Below are 11,935 nucleotides of genomic sequence, written 5' to 3' on the forward strand. Positions count from 1 at the left end.
GCTGCAGTGCTTAATCTAAGATTTTTTGAGGATTGTGACACAGCAATACAAGCAATTTTGAGTTTTTTGTTTGAGGAGGTTACAGTTTTACACAACATAGCAGCGAATTTAGGAGCTCAGCGATGCAATCTTCCCCAAAAATATAATATTTCTACAAGCTACGTCATGTGTCATGAGTAGAAGAAATGTTCACTGAATCCCTCACATAAAATAATTCTGCAACCCAGCTGGGCACAGCATGAATGCCAAGCCCTGGATTTCATTGTGCTCATGACATTTTAAAAATAAGCATTTAAAAGGCTAAATTATGGCATTTTTTGTTAGCCTTGGGACCATAAATTTTAAGTCTGATGAAAAATCACAAACACTGTTATTTTCACTAACAACAGCTAGATTCCACACACCTTAGATATTTAGCTTATTACCTACTTGTAGCATTATTTTCAATCCCAGCATTATTTGACAACCATATGCATGGTCCATCCATGGTGTGTTTATTACCCCACAGGAAACAGGGTAACATTAACAGCTCTGCCATGCTCCTTACTGCATTTACAAATGTTTGCATCCTAGCAACTCCAGACGGCGTTTCCCAAGATAGCATTACACTCTCAGAGTCATTATCGTTCTCATTCTAAAAACATTTTCAATTAATGGGTTACAGAGAATTCCACTTTATTTCAGCCTGCTGTTTTCCCCTTAACGTGGCCACTGTGGCTCTGTTGATAATGTCATTGTCATTCTCCACTATTGTTGTAGAGATGCAGGAACCATTATAAATGTCTGGCTTAGTCTGCACTAGGGATCTCCATCAAGGACACCTAGAGTGCTGAAATAAACCAGAATTATAACATGTTGTGTGAAAATAGAAATGTGTGTCTGAGAGTCAAACATGATTCACTCTAACATCAATAAAGAGAACCACGGTTTAGTAGAAGGTCAGTATGTCACTCTAAAATTCTCAGACAAAATCTCTATATATGCATATATATTTTTTGTAGGACAAAACAAACACTGTCCAGTTATAAAACTCCAATGCAAGGACACCAATTTTCACCACCAGACCCGAGACAGCTGCAGGCTTGAGAGTATGACCAGTGTGGCATTACAAACCTTGGCTTGAGGTTGTCTCGGGAGGTCTGTTTGACTGAGGCAGTGTTTAATGATGCTGCCGTGTAATGATGGTTGGCATGAAATTATGCTATTTATATGCAGCGGAAGTATCTACTTTGTGTTTATGGCATAAAATATCAGAGATGCTATTTACATCTAGAATACAAACTGTCCTCCATTAAAAAACAAGTCCATAAATCAATTATTGTGCCAGCAGTTTATTACATTTCATTGTGAACACGCCCTCTAGTGGCCTTAGTATTTATAACATTAACGTGATAAGCAAAGACGGCTGTTCGGGGAATTTGTTTTAAAGCCTCGCCGTTTATAAAAGGAGGAGGTTGGGATTGATGGATGGGTGTCACAACTGTGGATTCAACACTAGAGACCACTGTTTGCATTACTCTTTCTGAACAGCATATACCATGGATTACCTTACCTATGATGCCCTCTATTTGAACCAAAACCCTGACATATTTAATTTCTTTTCGTTTTACTCTTTGTTCAAGGAAAATAACACAACACTATAAGTGACTGATTGGGTTCAAAGGTTAAAAGCAATCATAATTTGTTACAAAGAGCATGCAAGCTGACTTAATAGATAAAACCTGAGCCAGGCAGCTTATCTCAGCTCCCTGTGAACCTAATGGCAGACACCTTATTGTAAAGGCTTTCTACAACCATTAGTCCACCAGTGTCTGGAACTAGCATCTTCCTTAATGTGCTCTTCCCACCGTATTGGGAGTGCCAGCATTGTGATCGTCTTGATGGATCTGGACGAGATAAGCAGATCTGGTCTCAGTGTGGTGCTAATGATGTCCTGTGGGTAGATGGTTTCCTGCCTGGTGTTTGCTCTTATGACCCTCTGTAGCCATGTACAAGCTGCACCTGGTTATTAGATGCCTAATCTTTCCTTTAGGTAAGTGAGAATAATTTGTAGCCTGAAGGAACAGCAAAAAAATAAAAAATAAAGAAGAAAAGCTAGATAGATAGAGTACTTCAAGCTATCTTGTAGGACATTGTATCGTATGAAACAACAACTGAATAGAGCAGTTGCACTGTCTGTATTCATCAACACCATAAAGCAAGATTACAGCTCAGCATTCAATACCATCGTTCCCTCGAAGCTGGACAGGAAACTGCAAGATCTAGGACTGAGCAGCTCCCTCTGCAGCTGGATCCTTAGCTTCCTGTCTGACAGACGCCAGGTGGTCAGACTGGGCAGCATCACCTCATCCCCCATCACACTGAACACTGGTGCTCCACAGGGGTGTGTACTGAGCCCTCTCCTGTACTCACTCTACACCTACGACTGCACAGCCACTAACAGCTCCAACATCATTGTGAAGTTTGCGGACGACACTACAGTGGTGGGTCTTATCACCAACGGTGATGAGACGGCTTACAGGGAGGAGGTCAGCGCCCTGACCCACTGGTGTCAAGACAACCATCTCACCCTCAACGTCGCAAAGACAAAGGAGTTGATAGTGGACTTCCGGAGGTGCAGAGAAGTACACACCCCCATCACCATCAACGGCGCTGCTGTGGAGAGAGTGAGCAGCTTCCGGTTCCTTGGCGTACACCTGGCTGAGGATCTTACGTGGTCAGTACACACAAACAAAACAGTGAAGAAGGCGCAGCAGCGCCTCTTCTTTCTCAGGAGACTGAAAAGATTCGGCATGAGCCCCCGCATCCTCAGGACCTTCTATCGCTGTGCCATTGAGAGCATCCTCACTGGATGCATCACCACCTGGTATGGCAACAGCACCGCCTACAACTGCAAAGCTCTCCAGCGAGTAGTGCGGTGCTCTGAACGGATAATTGGAGGTGAGCTTCCCTCCCTCCAAGACATCTACAGGAAGCGCTGCCTGAGGAAAGCGGGGAGGATCATCAAGGACTCCAGTCACCCCAGCCATAAACTGTTCAGACTGCTTCCATCAGGAAGGAGGTTCTGCAGCATCCGGTCCCGTACCAGCAGACTGAGAGACAGCTTCTTCCACCAGGCCATCAGACTGCTGAACACTTCATAGACACCTCAGCTTCACTACTGGAACTTCAACATTATGCACTCCACACTGTATATAAATGCCACTTGTTTTGCACATATTCAACTCTGTATATTTTATATATTTTATTATTATTATTATTATTTATTTTTTTACTATTTAATTTGTAAAAATGTGTATACACACACACACACACACACACACACACACACACACACACACACGTAGGAAAATATTTAGTATACACATCCAGAAATGCATACACTATTATATATTGTACATATATTTATTAGTTTCAGGTTGGCCATTCTTGTATTTTGCTCGTTTGTGTTGTTGTGTTTGCACATCTCTGTTGCTTGTGGGGCTCGCACACAAGAATTACAAGAATTTCACTCGCATGTGCTGTGCCAGTGTGCCTGCACATGTGATGTGACAATAAAAAGTGATTTGATTTGAATAGTCAGTCTGCCAGTGAAAACTTCAAGCACAGAATTAAAAAGTTACTTTGAAAAGTGGTTAATAGTGTGGGAGGAATGGGTCAAGGCCTGCCTCTCTTCAAAAGAGGAGAAAACACTTCCATGACACACAGACAGTATTTGTGGAGCCGTTAATGACAAAGAATGAAAAGCATTACTTTCTGGCGAAATTACAGCACAATGACGTCAAGTCAGCTGGTGTTGATTCTTCAAGTCAAAGTTCTTATAAGAGAGGAGAAAAACTGCTGTTGAGCAGTAAAGCTTCATCTTGTCACTTATGAAAAATAAAGCCTCCTCATAATAACAAATTCACAAACATTTAGGGGGTTGAAATAAAATCTGTAAATGTGGTTAAAGAAAACAAAGAAATCTTTGGATTTGCAGCCTTTTAATGCTTGCTGTATATTTTTTGTATATACTAAAGAGTAACAGCACACATCAGGAAACAACTTCTAGTACATTATTATTATAATGTTATTATATTATGGTTGTTGCTTTCTCAACTAAAGATTTATTTTTACCTATACAAGGATACAAGTGAGGTGACCATCTTCTTGTTGCTGATTGTTTTGTGTGAAATATCTTGATTTGGGGATCAAGGATCAACGATATCCTTCTTATTCAGTTTTTGACTGTTTGTCCTACATGTTGGTGTAGAGTTTCTGTGTACAGATAGATGCCGCTAGGATCAGCCAAGACAGGGCGAGTCTTAATCTTGTATAGGTGAGGAAGGTCAGTCAGGGTCATACCTGCAATTTGGCCGCAAGCTGTAACTACACCTTGATCCTTGAAGTCGCTTCTTGTTTCTTTTTTAGCTTCAGTGACCTGTACCAGCTGACAAAACTAAATGTAACAACAGATTCAATAAAGGAATAAAAGATTTGCATAAAAGTGCTGCTGACATGAAACACACAAAGTTTGCATTTAAAGTATATTCATTGCTGGGCTTTTCTACAGACAATATCCACCTGAAGCTCAATTACAGTGCAGTGGTATGTATACTGTGCACAGACTCAGCAGCCATATCCTTTGTTATCTCTCATTTGGCGTACACATTCATGTTGCCCTCAGGGTGAATTGCAATAACTCTGGTTGTTTTAAAATGCTCAGTTTTGTAAACAGTAATATGAAAAAATGGAACAAAAATGATAAAATAATTTCCACAAACAATTGTACTAAATTAAAGTTATACATTGCTGTTATAGCCACTTTATGTGACAGATGGGTGATGACTAGGCACTTAAGTGTTTTACTGTTGATTCACTTGACTGGACCGCTGGACCAAGTTTGTTGCGTTTGTGCCTTGCTATTTATTTGTGCTGTTATTTACAGTAACAGCCAAAGTCTAGGCTCGGGCCTTTATGAGGGAAATAATAAATATTTAATTTGTTATTTAGTAGTAATTAGAAGTTATCTGTGTGCAGCGTACCCATATTGCTAGCATATGCTAGTGGTGATAATTTAGCAATTCACTCTGCCTTTTAGAAACTGGTCACATGATAAAGTAATATGGTTACTTTTGGCTGAAACATAAGAAAGAGATGGTGAAAGTGACAATATTAAACTAGTGTCTTCAGAACAGGACTAACTGTTTAACTATGTCACTGACTTCTACCTCTGAGACGGGCAAGCCATCACCTTCCTCCACAGAATGACAGAACACCACTCAGATTTAGATTAGGCAGTGACAAAGTGTTGAAGTCCCTAAGAAGGATAATTGAGTCCAAAGAAGTCTAGGTGCTCTGAACAGTCATAGACATTGGACGTTGGTCTCCAGGCTCCCTTGACTGGCAAGAAAAGAAAAACAAGAAGCGATTTCAAGGTGCGCAACCCATATGGTGCTTCTTGCAGATAGTAGACCTACAGGAGGGAGATGATTTAGTAATTTAAGTAAAACCCACTTTTCTAAAGACTCTTGTGTCAGTCTCCATTTTATGATGTGGCTTATGATCCGGGGTATAACAGCGGATTAACCTGTAGCTATATGAACAGCTGTCAGTATGAGTGTGTTAGCATAATAATGTTAGAATTTCACACAATGTGTGTGCTTATCATGGAAATATTCCAGGAACTGCATCCCCGACTCAAAGATAATGTGTGCTCACTTCAGAGAAAATTGCTCTCTTAGCATGTAGGTGAAAATGTTTCCTAGCTTCTGAGTCTCTTTCCATGTTGTTTGACTCACTGCACATGCCCATTAGTACCCTATTTCCCGTGTTGGCCCTCGCTGTGAGTCTGCTTTTTTCTCTTTTTAATACTGCAATACTGCAAATGTTCACAGGAACAAACTAGCTGCAGTCAAGAGTGTTATATCCTGCTCTTTTATAGCATATACCTGTTGTTCCAAAGCATCCTACAGCCACAAGGCCAATAACATCACCCTAGTCTTTATCTTATTTGAAATATCGCCTCTGTCAGTGCGCCCCAGGGTGGCTGTGGCTACAGTGTAGCTTGCCATCACCAGTGGGTGGATGGCAGGTTGTGTAAAGTGCTTTGGGGTCCTTAGAGACTAGAAAAGTAAGTGCTATACAAATACAGGCCATTTACCATTTTACCATTTACCATATTCCCAATAATTGCTCCTGTCAAGACAGTAAATAGTTATTAAAGAACTAAAAGAAAATCATACAAAAGTTCTCATTGGCAGAGTAATGATTATGCTGAGACAGATTGGCAGACTGCACAAGCACTACCCCTGAGTCTGATGATCTGAACCTGCTGAGAAGAGGCACTGCAGAGGGTGCATTAATTCAAAGGTTGAAAAGCTGCCTTAGAGGGAGGATTTCATGCAAATCAAGACCAAGTCCAGTTGTGATGCATTGAGTGTAGCTCGACTGAAATTACCATACTGTAAAAAAGGAGGTTATTTTTCAATATGACAGCAGCAAATTAAAATTTTGCCTTCATCTTCATGAATACTACATAAAAAGGATGGCAAACACTAAAGATATGTGAAAATGTCTAGAGGAGAGCTGCTTTCCGGAACAGACACGAAATTTTGTGAAATTCAGCCTTCTAATAAGTCTCACACACTAGACTGTAAACTCATCATAGGCAATAAAAATAAAATGGATGCAACAGTAAACATGCCATGCTGGTATAAATGATGTCTGCAGCAGTAAAGGCCAGTCAGACACATGCATTATCTGTCTTATTGGGCCAGTAGTGATTAGGCCTATAAAGGTTTCAAATGTCACCCTTTCATTATACTGCCTCCATGGGGGCCCATCACAGCTGCTTGATAAACCAAAGGAACTGCACTTATCACCTGCACATCACTTAAAGCAAGCCTTGAAGGTCACACCTTCTTTGGCTCCTTTTAAAAAGCAAAACTGTGGAAACTTGACGCACGGATGCCAAGGAGGTCATAACGAGCACATATCAGGCTAAAAAAGATCAATATCAGAGACTTAGATGTTATTGCAGAGCAATGTATAATTCTACAATGTATATATAAAGGTTCACGACAAACACAACCCTGCTCTTGTATGCTTTCATGCAAACTGTAAGCACAAGCACACGCACACGTAAACACCATCTCCTACCTTATAAAGCCCAACAGTGTGTGTTTTCTTCTTCCTGAGATCCCATGCGAGTACAATATTGGATCTTTGTCTCCACTTTAGCAGGACTGATAGCATCTCTGAGACACTACAAAGGTCTTGCTAATCAAAGCTGCTGCATTATTGGAACATTTCTCACCTATCTGTGAAAAAAAAATCCTTTGTCTGCATCATTCTCTTTGTTCCTTTTGTCCAGGCTTACGGACTGAGATGGTTCCAAGAATTAAGATCTTTTTTTTCTTGCTTACTGTATCTGCTTTTGTTGGAGGAGAAAAACAAAGGTTACTCTGACTGCACCTTCTCTCTGTATACACAATCAGCAATAACTATGCTGGTGCTATCTGTATTAACAGCTCAGCTTAGTGGAGGCAGGTTTACGGGAATGAATCTGTCCAGCCATCCATCCATGAATCCATACACTCCAGATAAAATTCATATTTCTTGTTCTAATAGATACAAGTGACGCTTATGTTACAACAGTGGATCTGATTAGAATTTAGATGGAGTGATTAGCGGGACCAGATTAAGATGATGTTCACATGCAACACAGACTTTGTGTCATGGTGAAAAAAATAGTTGGAGTTGGCTCCTTTTACAGTGCTCACTCATTTTCACTTCACTGTCTGTGTTACAGTCTACACTACACTCTCCCTATAGGATCTTACCCAAACTCTGCACCCTTTACAGTTTTTTGTTGCCTTCTTAGTATAAATTTACGGAATATTTCTAAACTCAGACTAATGGTATCAAAGCTTGAACTTGAGATGATTATTCATGCTTTTATTTCTTCTCGTTTAGACTATTGTAATGGCCTTTTTACTTGTTTTAACAAATCAGCCTTAAATCGTCTTCAGACTGTGCAGAATGCTGCAGCACGTCTCTTAACAGGCACCAAGAGAAGATCGCATATCACTCCAGTCTTGGCCTCCCTTCACTGGTTGCCTGTAAATTTTAGGTTTCAGTTTAAAATTTTAGTTCTAACCTTTAGGGCCCTGCATGGTCAGGCTCCTCAATATTTATCTGACCTGCTGAAATCACATACACCTTCTCGGGCTTTAAGGTCATTAGATCAGAGACTGTTGGTGGTACCACGCACTCGTTTTAAAACTCGTGGTGATCGGGCCTTTCAGACTGTGGCACCACGGTTGTGGAATTCTCTCCCACTGTCTCTTCGCTGCACGGACTCCATTGATTGTTTTAAGAAACAGCTGAAGACATTTTTATTTAGAAAAGCATTTGATTAATTTCTTCTTATGCTGTTTTTATAGTTTTATTGTCTTACATTGTTTTATTTACTGTTATATTGTTTTACATTCCCATTTTCTGTGTTGTAAAGCACTTTGTGATTTTTATCTGTGAAAAGCGCTATATAAATAAATTTTACTTACTTACTTACTTAAATGTATGTGCATATAATTGGTAGTAGCTGATAGGGTGGTTGATGTTGCCTCACAGCAAGAGGGTTCAAAGGCTGGCTAGTGTCAATTTTTACTGTATAGAAACACAGAAAATTGCATTCTTTGATTTGCACATAACAGCACAGCATGCCAGTCAGAACTCTAGTCAGTACAGACGAAATGTTCGGTGCTTTGTTTTAGAAATTGCACTGACTATACAGTGTAGTGTGTTTTATATATACACGGTCATAAAATTCAAGCCTTCTTCTTGACAATCAAATCAAAACACAAGCAAAACTCTGGAAAAAACTCTTTAAGTGTTTCTTTGCTTGCAGACTTTATCTACTCTTTAGATTTGTTTAAAGATTGAGAAATGTGTATGTCCACATACAGTGGGAATGCAAGAAATGTATTTTACTTTTTATATTTATTTTACTAAATTGGCTAAATTAAGGATCAACAGCTAAATAATTCAAATAGCTGAAAGAAATAGATACAAAAAGTGAATTGATGAAATCAGCCTAAAACTAAAAGTTAAAGATATGTTTTAAAAGACAATTACAAACAAGAACTACTAACGCTACAAAGGTTGTTATTAGATAATTAAATAGTTTGAATACATAATAACCATTATGTGTTCCATAATTAGGGAATACTTTTTTCCCTGCCCAGTGAGGACAATCAGTTATAGGAAGCCCACCTACTCTGTAGCTCAGAGGGAATTAAGACTTTAGGAATACTTTATGTGATAAATGAGATTAGTCAGTTCTTGTCACTGCAGAGCTGAGACTGATCTCTGAAATCTGCTGCTTGACATTTTCTGGAAGGAATACGATCCAATCTTTTCTCATGCCTCTTATAAATTGAGTAATGCAATGTCTTACATACTGAAACCCAGTTTGGTTTGAATTTAATAATGAATCAGAATGAATAGAATCTGTGACCATTTACCTCATACTCTGCAGTAAGTATGGATAATTCATCCTGTCTGAATAAGACTGCTTTTTCATCTATAGAGCCAAAGATCTGCCAGTCATAACTGCTCTGTACAAATCATCTGCTTCTGGCTTAGCTTTGATGTGCTGCATCCTTCTTCATACACTCTGGTCAGGCTCAGTTTTTAAAAAAAAATTTTTTTAAAGTACATTTTGAAGAAATGACTTTTTCCTACTTACACTGTAATGTTACAATGCTCTTGTACAATAGCTCTTGCTGAATAAAACACTGTATAATCTTTGGTCAGGCTGCATTTGGGTCCGTCTTACATCTCAAATTTGGAATGAGTCATACTCATGGCGGAATGAGTCACAAAGATAAGGCTACATGCTTGACTCTGAACTCATTTTTATGCTATTGCAAATCTCTACTCTGCAGCTTTCACTTGTCCTTGCACCCCTAAAGGGCCCCATAATGCTCATTTTCACCTCCATATTTTTATTCTTGGACTCTTCTGGAGTATCTTTGCATGATTCATAATTGTAAAATAATCCGTAGCCATCTTGTTCTGGCCTTGGAGGAGCCCCTCAGTTATTTTTCTATTTGAAAGAAGCTGTTTTAGCTCTCTTCCATTTAACTCAGATTTTTATTAATTGTCTGCTGCTCACAAACAAAAGGATAGGAGGAAGGAGAGACTTCTGCTCACAGCCATCATATGTCCACAAACTAAGAATGTCTGCTTTCACTGACATTTTACAGAAGGTAAAATGGCTAAAATGAGTGTTAAGAACAGTGTGATGCCTGAGAGTACACTACCAGTCAAAGTTTGGACACACCTTCTCATTTAATGGTTTGTCTTTATTCCGTGACTATTTACATTGTAGATTCTCACTGAAGGCAAAACTATGAATGAACAAATATGGAATTATGTAGTAAAGAGAACTGGGACCAGAGAACTGGGACCAACAAGAGCACTTGCTGGTCCTTTTACCTTCACTCTGCAGTCCATCTCATCCCGAACTATCTCGATTGGGTTTAGATCAGGTGACTGTGGAGGCCAGGCCATCTGGCACAGCACCCCATCACTCTCCTTCTTGGTCAAATAGTCCTTATACAGCCTAAAATATAAAATATAAGACATATTCAGAGTTAATTATCAATTTTTTCTTTCCTATATAATTCCATATATCTTACTTGATATATTCGATATCTTCAGCATGTACCTACAATGTATAAAGTAGTAAAAATAAAGAAAAACCATTAAATGAGAAGGTGTGTCTAAACTTTGACTGGTAGTGTATATATATAAACACCTCATGTCGATATCAACTTGGAACATCAGCAACATTAACAGTGAACCTGACACATTGGAAACCTCAAATTGAGGTGAGGCGTTCGTCTTCTTTGTCTTGAACAAAAATCTGTATGTGGCTGATGGATTGAAAAAACCATTAGAAATAAATAAAGCTGAATTACATCTGAAAGCGGGTCTGTTTTGAGCTGCCATGTGTTATCGTGTATTTGTTTAAGTGATAAAACATGTGCACTGTTTTTTGTTGGCTTTGGAAAGAAGTTATAGAGGTGGCAGTGATCGAGGGCTGCGTTGGTGGTTCTACAGAAAAAAGAATAGCTTAGAGCAGCTCACTGAAAAAGTGTAAGAAATTAATATGAACTAGTTCATTTTGGGAACTGTGAACTCAGTTGGGAACTGTGAATGTGAACAAATTAATTTCCATCTAATTCTTTTGAACTGAACTTTGATCTGGCTCCCTCAAAGCGTGAACTTGTACAACACCGACAGCATTCACACAGTAAGTTTCCCCAAAATAAGTAGAAGCATTGATATTTTACTCAAATTTATATATATTTTGAGGCCAATTTTGTGTTCTGTGAGGGGCTAGAATAAAACACTCAGAGGTGGAGGAATAGAAATAATGAAAGTAAAACCAGTAATGATGGTATGAGTCAAAGTTTTGAAGCTTCCTGGTGAGAAATCCTGCTTGAAAGCTTTGCTGCTTTTAGATATGATGAAGTAAATTTCCTTATACAGATCAATTCTTCTTTCATATTTGTTTCTGGCATGAAAAACTACGAATCCCCTGAAAACTCAAGAAAAGAATTTATTTGTAAAAATGTTTATTTAAAAAAAGAAAAAACAAAACTGGCTGATGCATTGGAATGGAAACTGATCTGAGCAAATGAATCATTGCAAACATGAAACTGGTGGTTTAAAAGTCACTCATGCTTCCACTCCACTGAAGAGATAAAAATAAATCTGATCTCTGTGGGGAAATGACAGCATTGTAATTATACTTTGCATTTGATTGTTTTTGCATTGTTTCAGGTTTGACTGGTGTGCTTTTTAATCAGGTCATCTCATCACACCATGTTCCTCTACAATGGTTTTAATGGCACTTGACTGGTGAATTAGTCCCAGCAATGCC

Source organism: Copadichromis virginalis, linkage group LG12 (genome assembly GCF_057382275.1).
Source record: "Copadichromis virginalis isolate Kocher_CV1m ecotype Utaka linkage group LG12, C_Virginalis_male_GT1.1, whole genome shotgun sequence".
In the NCBI taxonomy this organism is placed as follows: Eukaryota; Metazoa; Chordata; class Actinopteri; order Cichliformes; family Cichlidae; genus Copadichromis; species Copadichromis virginalis.